Source organism: Glycine max, chromosome 4 (genome assembly GCF_000004515.6).
Source record: "Glycine max cultivar Williams 82 chromosome 4, Glycine_max_v4.0, whole genome shotgun sequence".
NCBI classification, from domain to species: Eukaryota; Viridiplantae; Streptophyta; class Magnoliopsida; order Fabales; family Fabaceae; genus Glycine; species Glycine max.
Genome location: NC_016091.4, coordinates 46,652,730 through 46,672,919, shown reverse-complemented (window position 1 = coordinate 46,672,919; position 20,190 = coordinate 46,652,730). Strand labels below are relative to the sequence as shown.

Sequence of the window (20,190 nt, the reverse complement as noted above, 5' to 3'; positions counted from 1 at the left end):
TCTTTAGATAATAAAGCCATAAAAAAAATTTAAAATCTAATGTCAAAGTTATTCTAAGGTTATAAGTCAACCTTGGATTCTTTTTCTAACCATTTTCAATTCCCAAGATAATTAATTTCTTCACTTAATTTCTCACATAATAATAATAATAATAATAATATAATAACGTAGTAATAACTATACACTATATACGCAAACCCCTTCTTATATACATTCACCTTTTTCTGTGCAAGCCAACACTTTGTCCCTAAGATACAGTGCACCACTTGCGAATTTCACAATCATCATATTCCAAAAAAGGTTAAAGTTAAGAAAAAAAAGAGAATTGGTTTGGTGGCACTTGATCTTCCGTGTGAAATGAAATGCTGAAGCTCTTTAGGGCCTATCAGTGCTTCCTTGGCTTCTTCCTCGTCATCTCTATCTTTATGTCCGTATTCACAGGTGGGTGCTAACTCTCACACCCCATAAGATCAAACTTGCCAAAGTTTTGATTTTTTAAAGGTTTTTCACTCATCTTGAGTTTGAATTGTGTCTCTTGGAGTTGTGGGTTCTGTTTGTGTGTCTTAATTCAGATCTGAGAGCAATTGAAATCATGATTCAGTTAGATGTTGAAGCAATTAATAGTTTTTTTTAGCTTAATTATGATACCCATTGTGATTATTCTTGCTTTTGAGGAGAGAAAGTAGGGAGTTATATGCAGTAGTTTTAATTTCACAGTTCACTGCCTCATTTCTTCATGTTCTTGGGGTATAACTTCTTTTCTTTGATTAATAAGTGCCCATTTAGCTTCTGATCATCAAGATTGTAATTTTGGCTTATTTTGCTTCAATTCAATTTGACAGTGAAATAGTCATATGTTCTGAAATTTTGGCCTTTGTTTTTTTCTGTTGCAGGGTGTTCATGACATGCTGTTAAGATTTCGATTGCTATTGTAACATGATGACATTTTTTACTTTGGCCTGAGGTCAATTTACTGGAAGGTGATTTGATTTTTGTTACAAATTATGCAGTCTGATTCATATGAAACTCAAATTTTGGCTTTAAACTTGCTTAAACACTAGCTATTAACTAAAACTATGTGTGATACTGGCTTCTCAAAAATCTGAAGAGATACTCTACATTCTATCATGCTATTCATACAACGACCACAAAAACCATGCTTTTTACCACTGGTGAGGTTGGCTACAATATGGATCAAATGATATGCTATAATGTTCTATTGTAAATTATATCTACAGACAAACCATTGGCCTCTAAATTCTTCTTAATTGTTCCACTTGTAGTTTTTCTTGGTCTCCCTTCATGCTATTCATAAAGTGGGGAAAAGTTGGTTCTCAATTTGGTCTTCAATTGTTGTTATTTATTACTTAAAGCTATCCTTTTTTATTTTTTGTCTTTATATTTGTAATTGCATTTTCTAAATCTTTATTTTACTGTGTACTTTTGTTGGAAAATCTATCAGAAGGCTTTGTTGGTTAACCGCTGAATTTAATTTTGTTGATATTAACTCTTTGTTGACTGTTTGATTCTGCTTCTGATATATCTTTAATGTTTTAAATGCTATTTAATTTTTAGATCGTTATCTAGAAGAAGATGGCAGCTGAGCTAGTCAACGGTGCAACAAGTGAGAAACTGGCTGAAACTGATTGGACAAAAAATATTGAAATTTGTGAACTAGTTGCTCATGATAAAAGGTACCCAAAGATTTCATTTCCTTATTCGGTGTTGTTTCTTTCTGATTGAACAATGTCATTAAACATTGGGAAATGAATAGTTGATGCCAATTGTATGATTGTATCACAAACTAAATTTATTTAGTTTTGTTCATACATAACTTTTTATGCTTCAGATTTGATTATGTCACTTTGTAAGTGTGTGTTTCTTTTTTTCTTTCTTTGCATAGGAATCAAACCTATGATCTCTATCATTGTCGCTTGAGCTATGCTAAGCAGCTAATTATGTGTTTCCTTATTATTGGAAGATAATCCTTATGAATTATCTCATTTTTCTTTGGTCTTGCCAAAATTGATTTCTGGGTTCCTAATAAATTAATTTTCATTCTAGGTGCGCCTTTTTTATTTGGAAGTTTATTTATTTTTTTAAAAGGAAAAGTTATAACTTTCAATTAGTTGGTTAATGAATGATATCTGATGCATGACATACTTAGTTTATTGCTGGATTAGTTTATCTTGTGTTCAAAATAGCTTATAATCAAAATCTTACTAGGAGAGCTTTTGAAAAAAGAAGAAATGAGTAAATCTTAAATAATAATCAAATACAACTGAGCTCTCAATTTGCAATTCAAATTATGCTCTTCATGGTTCTTGTTCACCACTATCCCGGCTTGGCTTTCTTCACTTGATTATGAACATAGATGATTGTCAGTATAGTCCAAATGGTGTTTCTGTTATTTTCTATCATATCTTTTGAATATCAGGCAAGCAAGAGATGCTGTTAAAGCTATAAAAAAGAGACTAGGAAGCAAACACCCCAATACTCAACTCTTTGCTGTCATGGTGAGTATAATATAATGACTTTATTATGTATAGTTATTCATAAACTTTTGTGTGGATTTCTAAACATTTTAATATAAATAGGGGTTTATTAGACTATTAATGAATTAGTTAGTTAGTTAGTTAGTTAGAGGGGTTTATTAGATATAAATAGGGGAAGAAGGATAGGAGAGAGGGGAGATTTGTTGTCATTGTAAATTGAGCATTAGCTCTTTGTGAAAGGAGAAATCCTTTGTGAAGGGGAAACCCTTGGAGGAGAGTTTTTCTCCTATTTTTTGTTTTTTTCTTACTAGTCAATAAAATCCTTTCTTTTCTTCCTCATTTCAATTCTTGGTTCCTAACAAATTGGTCCGACCTGCCGGATCTTCGAGGGAAAGTCAGTGTTAGAGATGGAGGAAGCGCAAATTTGGGCTAAGAAGGTGGAGCTGCCAGCGTTCATGGGGACAGACCCAATTGGTTGGATTGCTAGGGCTGAAAAATTCTTGAGGTACAAGAAATTCCTTCGTTCCATAAGCTGCAGTATGCATTCATGAGCATGGAGGGTGCTACAACACATTGGTTCTACATTTGAAGCCAAAACAACCCAGATTTAGATTGGGCGTCATTTTCCACAGCTTTGATCAAAAGGTTTAGAGATCGCTATGGTAACCATGTCTTTGAAAGATTGAGTATCTTGAAGCAAGAAAAGAAAACTGAGATGGAAACCCACATCAAAAAATGAGAGACTTCCACAGAGTTCTTGAAAGAGAGGACCAACATTTCGGAGCTGAAACACATGTTGCACAAGATATTGAATGAAGAAGTTGATTCCCATGCCTCTCAACAAGACAAAAATAGCATGGAGGGAAGTGGGTTAGAATTCAGTGAAGCAAAGGCTAGTTCTTGGGCAAGAAAGGTGGAACTACCCAGCTTTGATAGAAGCATAGAAGGGGGAACTGATTTGAAGGGTAACAGTTTTGAGTGTGACAGTGACCCATTGCAGTTCTTCAAATCAGAAAACAGAAGTAAAGAAGATTCAGTAATCAAGAATCACACCCTTTGTGGTGGAGAAGAAACCAAAAATGATGAAGCAAAATTAGCAAGAGAAAAAAAGACTGAAAAGATTATGGAGGAAGAAGTTGATCCATCGATAAAGAGGGAGAAGCACAAGGAAAATGGAGTGACGAATGTGGGCTGCGTAGACGATTTTCTTGATAACCCAATTACAAATTTGATCAAAAAGGAAGTCGAAGCTGGTGATGCAACCAAGCCACATTGTTTTCAAGATTCAGATTTCCATAAAAAGATTGTTATGGTGAAACAAAAATCATTCATGAAGGTGGTTGGAACATCAATGGTGCTTGAATCTTGGAATGCCAACTTGTTGGGTGAGCCTTTAGCATTAAATTTTGTTGTGTCTATGGATGACAGCTCGACATTGGAGCCAAGGCAGAAGGGAGCTACTGAGACAGTCATGATGATTCAAATTATACGGAGTCCACCCTCATCCCCACCACCACTGAAGCTGCCGGACCTGAGTTTGCATGAAGTTGCCAGCGGGTTCACAGTTGATCCCCCATGGAGGGACACCAAAGAGGCACACCCTGTTAGTGTAAATGATTCAGTTTTGAAGGATGAGAAAGAGGAAGGGGGAGTTTTGGAGTTCTGCAAAGGAGGTCCAACTTTTTACATAGTGGGTCATGCCCAAATGGGCTATAGAAATGGGATTCATAAAAGAGGAGCAGAAACTTGGAATTCAAACTGGGTGGCAGGATTTATACTGCTAAAGTTGGATGTTTGTGTACCTGATGACATGTTAAAAGAGCAGAGGTGGAAAGAGATTGAAGCATCACACATGGAGGTCCAGTTTAATCAAAATTTGCTTCCATCCTGACCTCCATCGGAGCCACCAAACTCAACCCACATGCAGGGGCAATGGGTCGTTCCCTGTCAAGCTACAAGGGGTGCAAATGTCTTCTAGCAATCGGAGAAAACTTGAGGAGGTTTCAATGTGCAATTCCAATTTTCAAATTTCAACCTTGAGGACAAGGTTGATTTTTAGGAGGGGTGTATTGTTAGGATATAAGGAGAAGGGAGAGTTAGCTAAGATAGTTAGACTATTAATGAGTTAGTTAGTTAGTTAGAGGGGTTTATTAGATATAAACAGGGGAAGGAGGATAGGAGAGAGGGAGATTTGTTGTCATTGTAAATTGAGCATTAGCTCTTTGTTAAAGGAGAAATCCTTTGTGAAGTGGAAACCCTTGGAGGAGAGTTTTTCTCCTATTTTCTATTCTTTTCTTACTAGTCAATAAAATCCTTTCTTTTCTTCCACATTTCAATTCTTGGTTCCTAACAGTATAGTTATTCATAAACTTTTGTGTGGATTGCTAAACGTTTTACCTATACTGAAAAACTAATATAAAGACAGTTTTCGCTACAGAAGCTTGGTTATTTGACTTTCTTGTGTTGAATATTTACATTTCTTGCTTTCCTGTTCTGTAGTGTTTTACTGAGTCATCTTTGATCTATTGATTTTCTAGTTGCTGGAAATGTTGATGAACAATATTGGAGAGCATATTCATGAGCAGGTGATTGATACTGGAATTATTACTATTCTCGTAAAAATTGTGAAGAAAAAGGTCAGTTTATTCCACAAAGACTTATGTTATTTAGCATTGTCAGTTTTTCTTAACCTCACTTTTTTATTCTCTCATTCTTTGGTTGCAGTCTGATTTGCCTGTCAGGGAGCGGATATTTCTCCTACTAGATGCCACACAAACATCCCTTCGTGGTGCATCTGGAAAGTTTCCACAGTATTATAATGCATATTATGATTTGGTGGTAGGTACACATTTGTGACACAAACCCCTGGGACATTCTTATGGTTTGATCTGGATTCATTTGATGAATAGGTGGTGGCTAGGCTGTTGTCTAGGCAAAGAAAAAAAGTTTATTTAAACTATATGATTTTAAAAGTATAAGAGGCCAGCAGTCATTTTTCAATTAGCAGCAATTGAAACTTTAATTGCTTACTTGAAAGAGTATTTTTGTGTCCACATTTGAACTGGATATATGATGCTAAGTGCTAACTTAAGGTAATGATGGTCAGGTTATACTTATATGGTAGTTGCTTATATTGGTTATAGTGCATTGTGATGATTAATCGGGAAAGGAACTATGAGCAACAGTGAGGTGATGTGCCCAAAGGGTTTCAAGAGTACATGTTGGTTGTCAAGGGTTCAACCCAGTGACCCATGCCCAATGGCTTAAACAGGGAAGAGTCTGCATCTGATGCATGGTGTTATATGTCAAGAGTTGCGCCTCACCTAACAACTTAAGATTTTTATGGTGGTAAGCGCTCTTGATCATATCATTTGGTATTAGAGCTGGTACAGGTTTGAATCTCAAGTTTGATATGTTTTAATTATTTCAATGTTTGGGGAAAACAGTTTCTTAGAGGGAGGGAATGATATGCATAAAGGGTTGCGAGGGTACATGTTTAAGCCTGTTAGTATAGTTCAATCCTGTGATCCATACTCAATAGCTTAAATAAGTAAAGGCTTGCATCTGATACAGTGTTATATGTCAGAGTTACACCTCAACTAAAACCTGGGCATGGTGATAAGTACACTTATTCAACATATCATTTGGTACCAGAGCCAATGCTGGTTCGTATCCTAGGTTCAACATGTTTCTGATTATCTCAAAGTTTGAGGGCAAACCTTGATCAAGCTTAAAGTCAACAGTTGCGCTTCTACTAACAGTTTTAGAGCTTTTAGCATGATGGTAGGTGTTCTTGTCATACCAAAAGGGGTATGAATGATGGTAGTAATAATATATATAAGAGATCAAGTCCCTGGATGGTCAGCAAATATGCCGGTTGCTGGGTACTAAGCATTTATTTACAGTCCCTCACGCTGCTAATTAACTTCTCTTTATTTGTTACCTAATTATAGACAGCTATCACTATCCTACTCTCTTGGTACACAATACAAGTTGTTACCAAAAGAAAAAGAAAAATGGTTGCTGGGGGGTATAATTGTTTTGCAATACTAGTCATTATATGCCCTTTGAATGCCAATACTAAAAGCAAAGTCATGACATTGGGTTTATACTTTTTACAGAGGGCTGGAGTGCAGTTTGCTCAAAGGGATCAAGTGGTCCAACCAAATATTCCTATTTCACAACCTAGTAGGACTAGTAATGTACCAAACAGGGAGCAGGCCTCACCTAGACATGAAGCAGTTGCTCAGCCAGCAGAGTCCCAGACTGTCCCTGAATCTAGGTGACTTTTGCTTTTCAGTTTTAGTGTACTCGTGATTGTTGAGTTTCTGTTATTGATTCAGAATGTGAAAAGTTGGTTACAACAGTTTGGATCTCTCTATACATAGAGATATCAACAGAAAACTAACTACAGCAGTTAATCAATCATGGTTAACTGTTAACTAACCAAACAGAAGTGACAGCTGTACAAACACAGATGTGCAAACCAAAATACAAAGAGAAGAGTAAGATACTCTAATACCCCCCCACAAGTTCAAGGTGGGTGATTCTGAACAGAGGAAGAAGAATCACACACTTTGAGCTTGGATCTCTACTAAAAATTGGTAACAGAGAGGGCCTTGGTAAGGATATCAGCATACTGCAGATGAGCTGGAACATACACAACCTGAAGCAGCTTGTTAAGCACCTTTTCCCTGACAAAGAACATGCTCCATATGCTTAGTCCTTGCATGCAGAACCGGCTTGTGAGCAAGGGAAACTGTACTTTTGTTATCACAATGGATAACAGGAACTGTGTGCTGAACCTGAAGTTCAGATAAAAGATATTGGAGCCAAGATACTTCAGCAGTAACCAATGCAAGACTCCTATATTCAGCTTAAGTGCTGGACCGAGCCACAACAGTTTGCTTCTTGGACCACCAAGAAATTAGATTAGAACCAAAGAAAACACCAGCTTCAGAAGTGGATCTTCTGTCATCAGGGTTAGCAGCCCAATCTGCATCACAGTAAGCTGTGATGAAGAAAGGTTTAGGAACAGACTGAATGTGGAGACCCCAAGTAAGAGTACCCTTTAGATACCTTAAAATTCGTTTGACTGCTACCCAATGCTCCTCACAAGGATGAGTCGTAAATTGGCACCCTTTGTTGACAGAAAAACTGATTTCAGGTCTGGTTATTGTGGCATATTGAAGGGCACCAACCACAGATCTGTACAGAAAAGGATCAGACAGTGATTCTTAACCAGCTTTTGTAAGTTTACAACCAGTAACCATAGGAGAGGAAATAGGCTTAGCTTCTGTCATATTGGTTTTGGTTAGGAGATCCCAGACATATTTGCCTTGAGTAAGAATGAGTGACCCATCAGGTTGATGCTTAATTTCAATACCAAGAAGATAATCCAATGAACCAAGATCCTTCAAGGAGAAAACACTATTGAGTTTGCAAACTAAGCTCTGCAGCAAAGTAGGATTACCACCGGTGATGATTATGTCATCAACATAGATCCACATGTAGACAGTTGTGGAACCTTTGGAATAGACAAATAATGAGGGATCACATTTGCTAGAGCTGAAACCAAACTTCAAGAGTGTCTCCTTTAGCCTATCAAACCAAGCCCTAGGTGCTTGTTTAAGGCCATAAATTGCCTTGTTAAGCTTACAAGCCATTGACTTACTTGAAGCCTCAAAACCAGGAGGCTGCTGCATATAGACCTCTTCCTCCAAGACACCATTAAGAAAGGCATTGTTGACATCAAGTTGCTGAATTGGCCAGTGATAGTTGACAGCCAAGGAGAGAAGAAGTCACACAATAATAGGCTTGATTACTGGGGAAAAAATATCAGTATAATCAGTGCCATACTGTTGGTGGAAATCTTTGGCCACCAATATGGCCACCTACTGTCGGTGATACATGAACAAAAGATGAATATTGTGCTACAAACTGAAACAGAATGGAAGGTGGGTTGTGGGGATAAATTCAGATTTTGGGAGGATAGGTGGGTAGGAGGAGGGGAAGCATTAATGAGGAAATATCCCAGGCTGTATCAAGTCTCCTGCCAACAACAAAGACTCATTCAGCAAATGGGGAGACAAACCGAAACAGTTTGGGAATGGAATCTTGAGTGGAGAAGATCCCTATTTGACAATGAAGTCGATGCGGCTGTCAGATTTATGGATGAAATATCACAGATACCAATCCAAAATCAGATCACAGATCGCTGGATATGGAAACCAGAAACTAGCGGACAGTATTCTACAAGAAGTGCATACCACCTGCTGCATGAAGCAACAGTAGGGGACAACCTGGATGAGGCATTAGAGGATCTATGGAAGCTAAAAATCCCAGCAAAAGCTCTAATTTTTGCATGGAGACTAAAGAAAGACAGATTACCAACCAAAGCTAATCTGAGAAGGAGACAAATCCAGCTGAATAATACAATATGTCCTTTTTGCAGAAGTAAGGAGGAGGAAGCCTCTCACCTGTTTTTTGATTGCCCAAAGACACAGCCCTTATGGTGGGAATCCCTCTCCTGGATTCAAACCATGGGAGCTTTTTCTGTTAATCCAAGACAACATTTCATGCAGCACACAATTGGCATAAATGGAGGAAAGCAGTATTCTAGATGGAAGTGTTGGTGGGTGGCCCTTGGTCTATTTGGCAGCACAGAAATCGAAATGTTTTCCTAGATGAGCCTTTTAATGGAAGCAAGCTGCTGGAAGACGCAATATTTCTAGTCTGGTCATGGCTTAGAGGGTTTGAGAAATATTTTGTTGACTCATATAACTACTGGTCTAGTAATCTACCAGTAGCTTTTTGTATATAGGATAGAAATGATGGGTATTACACGGTAGTAATATATCAGGTCTGCAATCTGGATCATCACACTAGTGGATCCAGCAGCATACCCAGCACTGATATTGTATTTATAGTACCTCGGGTACTTTCAAACATTTATAATATATTATATTTTGGCTGATAAAAAAAAAAATTCTTGAGACCTAAACTGAAGCTTGTTTTTGGTGTAAGGTCTTAAGAGAGGAAAGTGTGCACAACCAAACACCCCAAGAAAGTTATAATCCAGTTTTTGATTAAACAACTTCTCATTAGGAATTTCAGAATTAATAGAAGAACTACGGAGTCAGTTTATGAGATAAACACTTGTTAGGAAAGCTTGATCCCAATAGGTGAGTGGCAAAGAATCCTTAGCTACTAGAGTTAACCTCAACTCTACTATGTGTCTATGCTTCCTTTCCACCACCCCATTATGGTGATGAATGTGAGGACAAATGATCTGATGAAGAATGCCCAATTGTTGGAGAAAATCAGTAAACGGACGAAATCCCCCCCCCCCCCCCAATCAGATTGAACAGATTTAATTGAACAATTAAAACTGTTTTTCAGCCATGGCCTTAAACTGTTTGAAAACATTTAAGGTTTGAGTCTTAGATTTTAGGAGAAATGTCCATGTATACCTAGTGCAAGTATCAATAGAAGTTACATAATAGGTATAACTAGTAGAGGAAACAAAAGGTGCTGGACCCCACAAATCACTGAAAATTAATTCAAGAGGTGTAGAATAAGAAGTAGAAGATAAGGGAGAGTGTATTTGTTGTGCTTTGCCAAGACAACAGGAATTGCAAAAATCAAGCTCATTTTTATTATTGAAAGAAATATTACACAAACGCATTACAAGTTTTTGGGTAGCCACAATTGGGTGCCCTAGTCTAGAGTGCCAAGTGTTGGTTGAGACAGTATTTACAAAAGCAGAATTAACAGGAAAATGAGTTTTTACAATGGAAGACAACAAATCAGACTTTGAGGTAGACTTGGTAAATGAGCTTGAAGAGGTAGAATTTGACAGTAGCTTGGTTAATGTGTACAAGCCATTGGATCCAAGATGTCCTTTGAGAAGAATCTCATTGGATCCCTGAGATTTAACACGGCACACATTAGGGTGAAATTCAAGGGAAACTGAATTATCCCTTGTAAATTGACTAAAACTTGGAAGATTTTTAGAAATGGTTGGAACATGCAATATTCTATTGAGAACTAAATCAGTAGAATGATTATAAGGAAGATGAACCAATAGATTTGATGGGCAGACCTTGACCATTGCCTACAATCACTTGATCGGGACCCTCAAGTGAAGAACACTGCTGAACGTTCTCAACATTGGCAGTAACATGATGAAAGGCACCCAAGTTGGGATACCAAATGTTGGATGGGTCAGAAGTTGAACCAACAGTCATAGCTTGAGGACTGTGATTCTGTTTGGTAGTGAAATTTGTCATTTGTTGAGAGGAGACCATAGCCATCTGAGTAGGAACCATTTGTTGCATGACTGGTTGTTGCATGAAGGCCCTGCTGGAGTGAAAAAATTAGCAAAGGGATGTTGCAACTGATTACCAAAAGGAGAAGCAGCAAAAGTCTGAGGAAACATCATGCAGTAAGGAGATGCAGTAGTTGAGGGCTTGTGCCAACAATCAGCAGCCACATGTCCAAACTTCTGGCAGATATAGCACTGCAAAGAACTATGACCGGCACGTCCTCCACGGCCTCTGCCACCAGATTTGCCACTATTATGACCAGCATTCTGATTCTGACCAGAATCAGTTTGTGAAGTGTTGGAATTCTGCTGAACATAGTTGGCAGTAGCAGATGCTGAAGTGTTGGTTTTGTATTGTGCAGAGGATGGCATAACAGAGGAAGAGGTCACATTAACCAAAGCTGCCTTCCCAGACACAATCATGAGAGATTGAGCTCATCCCAGACAGTGGGTAACTCCTCTAGCATTGCTGAATTTAACTCTTGGATTTCAGATATGGCCTTAGAGGAGGTTAGGTCTATTGGTAGAAAGTTCACTTGGTACAGACCTAATGGGAGTGTCATGAGCAAGCTGGACAGGTTTTTCTTATCTGATAACTGGCTGGCTCAATGGCCTGATACCACCCAGTTTGTGATGGATAGGAATTTTTCAGACCACTGCCCTATCCTTTTGAGATCTAAAATCATTGACCGGGGGCCTAAGCCATTCAAGATCATGAACTGGTGGATGAAGGATAAGGGATTCCAGAATATGGTGGCTCTCAAGTAGAACAATTATCACCCTAATGGTTGGGGAGGTTACGCCCTCAAGCAAAAGTTGAAGTTCATTAAAGCTTGCATAAGGCAGTGGAGCTTATCCAATGGAGTTATCAATGCTAAGAAAATTCAGGATTTAAAGAGGGAGTTGAATGCTTTGGAGGCTGGTATTAATGATAGAACCTTGTCTCAAGCTGAAGTGGAGCACAAGAAATCCCTTCAGGAGCAGCTTTGGTATGCAGCTAATGCCTACGAATCCATGTTGAGGCAAAAGGCCAGAGTGAAATGGTTAAAGGAAGGGGATAGAAATTCTGCTTATTTCCATAAAATGATTAATCACAGAAGGAGGCACAATGCTATTCAAGGATTGATCATTGATGGGGTGTGGGTCCATGACCCTAGTAGTGTTAAAAATGAGGCTTTTAATCATTTTAAAGACAGATTCTCTGAGCAGAATCTTAATAGACCAACCCTGGATGGTGTTCAGCTACCTTCCCTTGGTCAAGGAGAGAAAGAAAGCCTTGTGGCTAGATTCATTAAAGCAGAAATTACCTCAGGTGTGTGGGACTGTGGTGGAGACAAAAGTCCTGGCCCGGATGGCCTTAATTTCAACTTTATCAAGCAGTTTTGGAAGATTTTGAAGCCTGATTTTATTAGGTTCTTGGATGAGTTCTATATTAATGGCACTTTCCCAAAAGGAAGCAATGCCTCTTTCATAGCCCTTATCCCAAAGCTCAATGATCCCCAATCTCTTAATGACTATAGGCCCATCTCTCTTATAGGATGTGTCTATAAAGTTGTGTCCAAGCTCCTGGCTAATAGGTTGGCCCTCGTTTTACTTCACCTCATTGATGAAAGGCAAACAACTTTTATGAAAGGAAGACATATTCTGCATGGAGTGATGATTGCTAATGAGGTTATAGCTGAAGCTAAATCAAAAAATAAACCATGCATGTTTTTCAAGGTGGACTTTGAAAAAGCTTATGATTCGGTCTCTTGGGGATTTCTTAATTATATGATGATGAGGATGGACTTTTGTGAAAGATGGAGAAAGTGGATACATGGATGTCTTTCTAGTGCATCAATATCCATTTTAATCAATGGCAGTCCCACTAGGAGTTTGTCCCCGAGAGAGGCTTAAGGCAAGGAGATCCCCTTGCTCCTTTCCTTTTCAACTTAGTAGCAGAAGGTCTTACAGGATTGATGAGGACAGCCATATCTAAGAACTTGTTCAGCAGCTATCAAGTGGGAAGTCTGAAGGAGGATGTCAATATTCTACAATATGCAGATGACACTTTGTTTTTTGGAAATGCAAATTTGGCCAATGTTAGAGTCTTAAAGTCTATTCTGAGATGTTATGAGCTGGTTTCAGGCCTCAAGATCAATTATGCTAAAAGTCAGTTCGGTTGTTTGGGCAAATCAGAGGGTTGGTGTAGAGATGCAGCTCATTTTCTTAACTGCAGCCAGCTGGTTATTCCTTTCTCTCATCTTGGAATTCCAGTGGAGTCAAGCCATAAAAGCTGGAGTGTTTAGCAGCCTATCATCAACAAGTTTGAGACCAAGCTGACAACTTGGAAGCATAGATGTCTCTCGATGGGTGGTAGAATAACCCTCATCAATTCTGTTTTAACAACTTTGCCCATCTACTTGCTGTCTTTTTACAGATTCCCCAAAAAAGTAGTTCATAAAATAGTATCTATTCAGAGAAACTTTCTTTGGGGAGGTGACAATGAGACAACCAAGATCCCTTGGGTCAAATGGGATACAGTTTGCCTTCCTAAGATCAGAGGGGGGTTAGGAATTAAAGACTTGAATAAGTTTAATGAGGCCTTGCTTGGCAAATGGGGTTGGGAGTTGGCGAATAATCAGCACCAGCTTTGGGCAAGAATCTTATTGTCCAAATATGGAGGATGGAACGCCTTACTCTATGGCAGAAACAGTGCAGACTTTTCTCCTTGGTGGAAGGATTTAAAATCTGTCTTCCAGCAGCAGCACCACAATAGTTTGATCAGTAACTTGAGGTGGCAGGTGGGTAATGGGGCCAAAATCAAGTTTTGGAAGGATAAGTGGAGGGGGGATGACTTAAACCTCCAAGACAAATATCCTGCTCTGTACCAAGTGAGTCATCAGCAGGACTCTACTATCAGCCTAATGGATCATTTTGATGACAATAGATGGGATTGGAAGATACATTGGAGGAGAAATTTCTTTGATCATGAAATCGATATGGTGGCAGCTTTCATGGATGAGATTGATGGAGTTCAGATCCACCTTTCTAGTATGGACTATCTTACTTGGAGGGCTGATCCTAGTGGGTCTTATTCCACAAAGTCAGCATACAACCTCTTGATGGATGATGGCAGTTCTAATAATGAAGACAGTGCTTCCAGGATTATGTGGAGTCTGAAAATTCCTCCAAGAGCAAGTGCTTTCTCTTGGAGACTTTTCAAAAACAGATTGCCTACTAAGGCTAATCTGAGAAGGAGGCAGGTGGATCTACCTTCTCATAGATGCCCTTTATGTGATGTTGAGGAGGAAAGTGTTGGTCACGTCATGTTCTCTTGCACAAGAACTAGGAGTCTTTGGTGGGAGGTTTTGAGCTGGGTTAGTAGAGTGGGCCCTTTCCCATTGACCCTAAAAATCATTTCATACAATTCTCTCATTGGAACAGCAAAAGCTATATAGACAGGAGATGGGAAGTGCTTTGGATAGCTCTATCCATGACTATTTGGAAGCATAGAAATTCAGTGGTTTTTAATAACCAGATTTTCAACCCCGAAAAAGTCATGGATGAAGCTTTATTCCACACTTGGTCATGGTTAAAATGTATGGACAAAGATTTCCATATTCATTTCAACCAATGGTCTACTAACTTGAAGGAGGAGCTGTCTTAGGGGGTTGTTTCCTTTTTGGTTTCAGCGAATGTGCTTATGTAACTTTTGGATGGGTTAGGCAATTTTTGCCTTGTATATTTTTATCCTCTCTTCAGTACACCTAGTACTGAATTATATATAATACTATCTGATTTTTGCTGTGCAAAAAAAAACCAAAGCTGCCTTCTTTCGATACCTCTCAATTCGTGCCTCATGACCAATCAGTAAAGTTTCAATTTCATCAACAGTAAGGGGTTCAGCATGGTTATTAATGAAGGAAATATACGACTCATAGGTTTCAGGCAAACCTTCAACAATGACAGCAATGTGTTCATGCACTGAAATGGGATCACCAATAGCATTAAATGAATCCACTAGATCTTGGACCGCTGAAAGAAATTTAGAGACTGTGCGGCCTTCAAGAGTAAGTTGATGAAGCTGAGTGTGGAGGTGATTACACTCCACATTCATGTGAGTGTGAAAGTGATTATTGATTTTGTCCTGCAGAAGCCATCAAGACTTGCATTTGACAAATATTCGAAGAATAGGTGCTGAAATTGTGAAATGCAACCAGGAAAGCAATAATTGATTCTGTTGATCCCAAAGTCTGAACACTTCAGTGACTCTGCCAGCATTTCCATCTTTAATGGTGTCAAACCTTTGCGGAATCTGAACCTCATGAATAAAATGAAGCAAATTATAACCATGAATTATAGGTTCCACCTGTGACTTCCAAAACAGATAATTTGTCGAATCAAGCTTTTCAGTAATGATGTGATTTAGATTGGTGTTCACTGGAGCAGGATGCACAGGTGGCGCAGCACCGCTGTGTGGTGGATTGGGGTCACCACCACCACCACCACTAGTAACAGGTGTAGCCATGAGTGAACGAATAAAAACAGCCAAACACCACACGCGGAAACAGAAAATACAATCGCACAAGCAAAGAACAGAATCGCAAAGCAGGAAAAACGAACCAAACAGAATCGGATTCAATGCAGAAACATCTTGTGATGAACAATGATTGTAAGGAAAAACTCAATCGCACCACAAAAATTGGGAAAAACAGATTGAATCGAGCAAAAGGCCCAGAAAAATCAACTCAGTAGAGTGAAAGGCTCGGAAAGAAACGAATCGAGCAAAGCTCGGAAAAAGAGAAAATATCAGAGATTCTTCTTCTAGATTGAAACCTGAAGCTCTATGATACCATGTTGAGTTTCTGTTATTGATTCGGAATGTGAAAAATTAGTTACAACAGTTTGGATCTCTCTATATATAGAGATCAACAGAAAACTAACTACAGCAGTTAATCCATCATGGTTAACTGTGAACTAACCAAACAGAAGTGACAGCTGTACAAACACTGCTGTGCAAACCAAAATACAAAGAGAAGAGTAAGATACTCTAATAGTGATTGACAGGATCTCTAGAAACCCTTTGCTAGACAACTCTAATCTAAATGATTTTATTATGGTAAGAAGAATTATTTGCTTTGGTTAGAGGATGGCAACTGGGATAATAAGATTTAGCCAAATACAATTTGTTTTTTATCAAATGAAATGAATGATGAGAGACAGTTTCAAAATCTATTTTAGGGTTGATTTTTTTTTCTTAATTTCCTTTATAAGTTCATTCTGAAATTATTTGTTCAAATCTTCATTTTCATCTAATTGTATCTTGCAGCATTATTCAAAAGGCTAGCAATGCATTAGAAGTACTAAAAGAGGTCCTTGATGCTGTTGATGCTCAAAATCCTCAGGTGAGTGCCGAGAGTTAGTTATAGAATCTGTAAATAGTTACATTCTAACTTTTGCTTTATAAATGGTTTATTTTCAGGGAGCAAGTGATGAATTCACCCTTGACCTTGTAGAACAATGTTCTTTTCAAAAACAAAGGGTTATGCATCTTGTAATGGCTTCTCGGTAAGGCTACTTGAAAATTTTCTTTTCTTATTTTTTGTCTATACAATTTCCTTTATTCTCCTTTGTAGACTTGAGATGGTTCAGATCAGAGGGTGGATGTCCAATTCCTTTTCTTCTAGTCTGTTGGTAGCTCTAAGAAATTTGCTTTGATACGCATTCTATTCAAATTGGCTAACCCTGAAAAAAAAACTATGTAGGCTTTGTTTAATAATATATACTCGGTAGATTTTAGGTGTTGATCTGTTAGACCCTTGAGGTCAAGGCAAGAAAGCTGATAATTAGATAGAATCTAATTAATAGAATTCAATTCTGATACAATTAGATAGGATCTGTTAGGATTTATTTCTGTTATTTAGTCTCATTCATTCCATTACCCAGTTTCTTTGCTTTAGACAGGATTTTTTCTGTTAAGATTTAGCTTCCTTGTTTAGGGTTGTCTCTTCTATAAAGGAGGATGAATTCTAGTATTGAATAACAAGAACTATTTTGGGTATGTGAAACTTGGAGATTCACTACCTCCCAAAGCACCAGTAGCATGGTAAGATCCTTGCAGGTTCTAGAAAAGTATAAATTTGGTTTTTATGTTCTTCTTATTTTCTAAGGAGAAGGGCAAGGCAGAATCTTAGATGTACACATGCATGTACACTTTATGAGACAAGCACAAGAGATGTAGTCATGATAAAAACTTTTTAATTTTTTTAACAAATATGTCAACAAATGGTTACTCAGTAATTAGAATTTGAACATATTTGACGGGCTGAGTAGTTAATTATATCTAAACTGGAATTACTTTTAACAAAAATTCTTTTCTTGCAATTTTCCCTAATATTTATGTATTCGCAGATGCACAAGCACAACACAGGCATTTATTACTATTATATGGTTAATTTGTTCCTTAAATTGGTTATGTATTGGTCTTTTGTAGAGATGAAAGGATAATTTCTCGAGCAATTGAATTGAATGAGCAACTTCAGAAAGTTCTTGCAAGACATGATGACCTTCTTGCTGGCAGAGTTACAATGACCACCACTCGATTCGACCATGAAGAAGCAGAGGAGGAAGAGGAGCCTGAACAGTTAGTCCGAAGGTGCCTTCCCTGTTTTTGGAATTCAATTTATTACCCTTTTGTAACGAAGGATAATACTAAATTTTCAGAATTCTTTAATCTCTGTATGTCTAATTCCTTGCAGATTACGGAAGGGAAAGGCTTGTGCAAGGCCTGAAGATGAGGAGACTGAAACCAACATCCCTCGCTTGGGTTTGCTTGGAGAGAGACTCAACCGTCCACTCTCAATAGAGTCACCTTCTCGAGAAGTTGATACTCGTTCTCCACCAGTTGTGATCCCGCCATCTCGAGAAGCTAATACCCGATCTCCACCTGTTGTGATTCCACCTCCTCGGCCGAAACAGAATGGGGAGGTTCCTCATCCAGTGGAAATTCCACCCCCACCTGCAAAGCACATTGAGAGGGAGAGGTTTTTTCAGGAAAACAAGGATGGTTCTAATTTGTCTGGCCACATGAGAGGTATCACCTTACATAGTCGTAATGGCAGCAGCTCTCGGAGTGGAAGCTTTGATTTTAGTGACTGATCTCTTGACAACAGGATCTCTTTTAGCTTTTCTTTTTTATTTTTGTCTAAATTTGGAGTTGGTATTATTTAAGCCATGAGGAAGTGGTGATTTCTTATTTAGTCTTGGTGAGTATGGAGATGGGAGGAGGAAAGGGAAGCCGCATCAGCTTCAGTTTATATATTACTTGTAATTATGCTCTCTGAGAGTATGTGCCATGACCTGAGGTGTGTAAGTTTCACGTAAAGTGTTATAACTGATAATAGTCTTTCTTTCCCTAATTTCTTGAAACTACTGTTTTTCTAAATTTAAGCTAAAATATCCAAACAAGCTGAAATTTTTTTAGCTATGCAATTGTCCAAATATCCAAATAAGCTGAAATTCTTTTTCTAACTTTTAACAAAAATAGCTAAAAACTGAACATTTAAGTTATAGCAAACATGTAGGCTTTGGGGAATTAAAAATTAGAGAATATAGTTATTTTGAAATCGATCAATTCATTTCATATTTGAGTGTTTCATTTTAGGATAATGTTTTGTGTCTGGATTTGCATTTAGTCATTTTCAATGGATAACTATGAATTGAATTTCAAGGAATAAATATTAATTAGGTTTAATTGTCCATTTTACCATAAACTTTTATCATTTTGCTAATTTTATGATTCAAGTTTTTTATGAAGTGTGCAAATGTTGAAGACTTGGATTTTAAAATTTATGAAATAGTGATAGTTGGATGATAAAATGTGTAATTAAGCCTAAATATGATAGATGATGATAAAAACACTTATGGTGACTGAAGTTATTAGGGAAGGATCTCGTAAAAGAATATTGTGATGAGTCATTTTTTTGTTATGGTTTTCCATGAATGTTTTTAAAGATGTTTTTCTCCTCTCTTGGAATATTAGAGGATCAAATAATGTTCTAGCTAAATGACATCGGATGGAATTGGTGAGGAAATTCAAACTAGTCGGCCTTCCTCATCCTTGTGGAAACCCATATTCCCTTTGGAAGGATGATATCTTTTCACAAAAAACAAAATATGGATATGTTGCTATTACACAAGGACATGGTGGTGGTCTTTCGGTTCTTATGAAAATGGGGAGGAATATAAGGATATCAGTTGTTGCTATGAGTTTTCTTTCCATCACTTTTAACCTCTTGGTGGGCGGAGGATGTGCACTTGTAGTTGCTTCAATGCTAGTCCTACTAATTCTTTACGAGATCAATTCTAGAGTTACTTGATTGATCTTGGATCTCAATTGTTCACCCTTTGACTCTTATTAGTGACTTTAAATAGATTCTTTGGCGAAGTGATAAAAAAAAGGTGAAAATTTCTCTCAAAATTGGGCAGATGCACTTTAGAAACCAGTGTGGTTGGTAGAGGAAACAAAAGTCTTCTTTTAGCAAAATCTTAAACCATATATTTTTAAATATACTCTCTACCGATTAAAATTAATTCAAAATGATAAAATTTTGAGTCTGAATCATATTTAATGATTCTTTCTCTTAAAGATTTTAATAAATTTTAACTAATTAGAGAAAATGTGTTCCTAACACTTCTCATAAGTAGTTCTTTTTCAACGGAAGAGGAACATCTAGTAATGCCAATGCCATTGTTCTTAAAGAGTTGCTTTTAAGGGGAAATCCTATGACAATGTAGACTGGACTTTACAAGTCTAGCTTGATTGATTGTGGTTTTTTACATCAGATGGTGAAGCCTATCATGCATTGTGGAATAGGAGTAGATTAGAGGGATATGTGTCTCTATCTTTGTGTGTGATATCATGAAGAAATTGTCGCCTGTTATTTTTGAAATAGTTGCCAATCATGCATGCATACCTATTAAGTTATCACTAACCTTTTTTTAGCATTTTTGCTCGGTCTCTAGCTTAAGGAAGGATCAATGTATCCACGTCAACAGCATCCTATCCTAAAGGGGTTCCAAAACACAGAGATTTATAGAAATTTCACTTTCATCCATTGGAAGTACCAATTTATTAGAGTGTGTGATATTTGCTAAGATATCACATAAGGAGAAAAACACAAGACAAACATAAATTATAACACAATTCTGTTTTGTATATTGTTTGGTGGATAATGAATAACAATTTCTCCTTTTAACAACAAGAAAAGCCCGAAACACAGTGAGAAAATCAAAACACCAACTTATTGTTTTAGATAATGCAGTCAATGTGCCCTTTTGGAAAGAAAAAAAAAAGAATATGTTAAAATATAAAAGAGAAACTAGAAA

The 20,190-nt window shown here is 37.6% G+C and overlaps 1 pseudogene; it reads left to right on the top strand.

Annotated features, from left to right (window-relative positions):
- The first annotated feature begins 284 nt into the window (after positions 1-284).
- On the top strand, positions 285-18,221 carry LOC100806643 (TOM1-like protein 5; annotated as a pseudogene).
- The last annotated feature ends 1,969 nt before the right edge of the window (positions 18,222-20,190 follow it).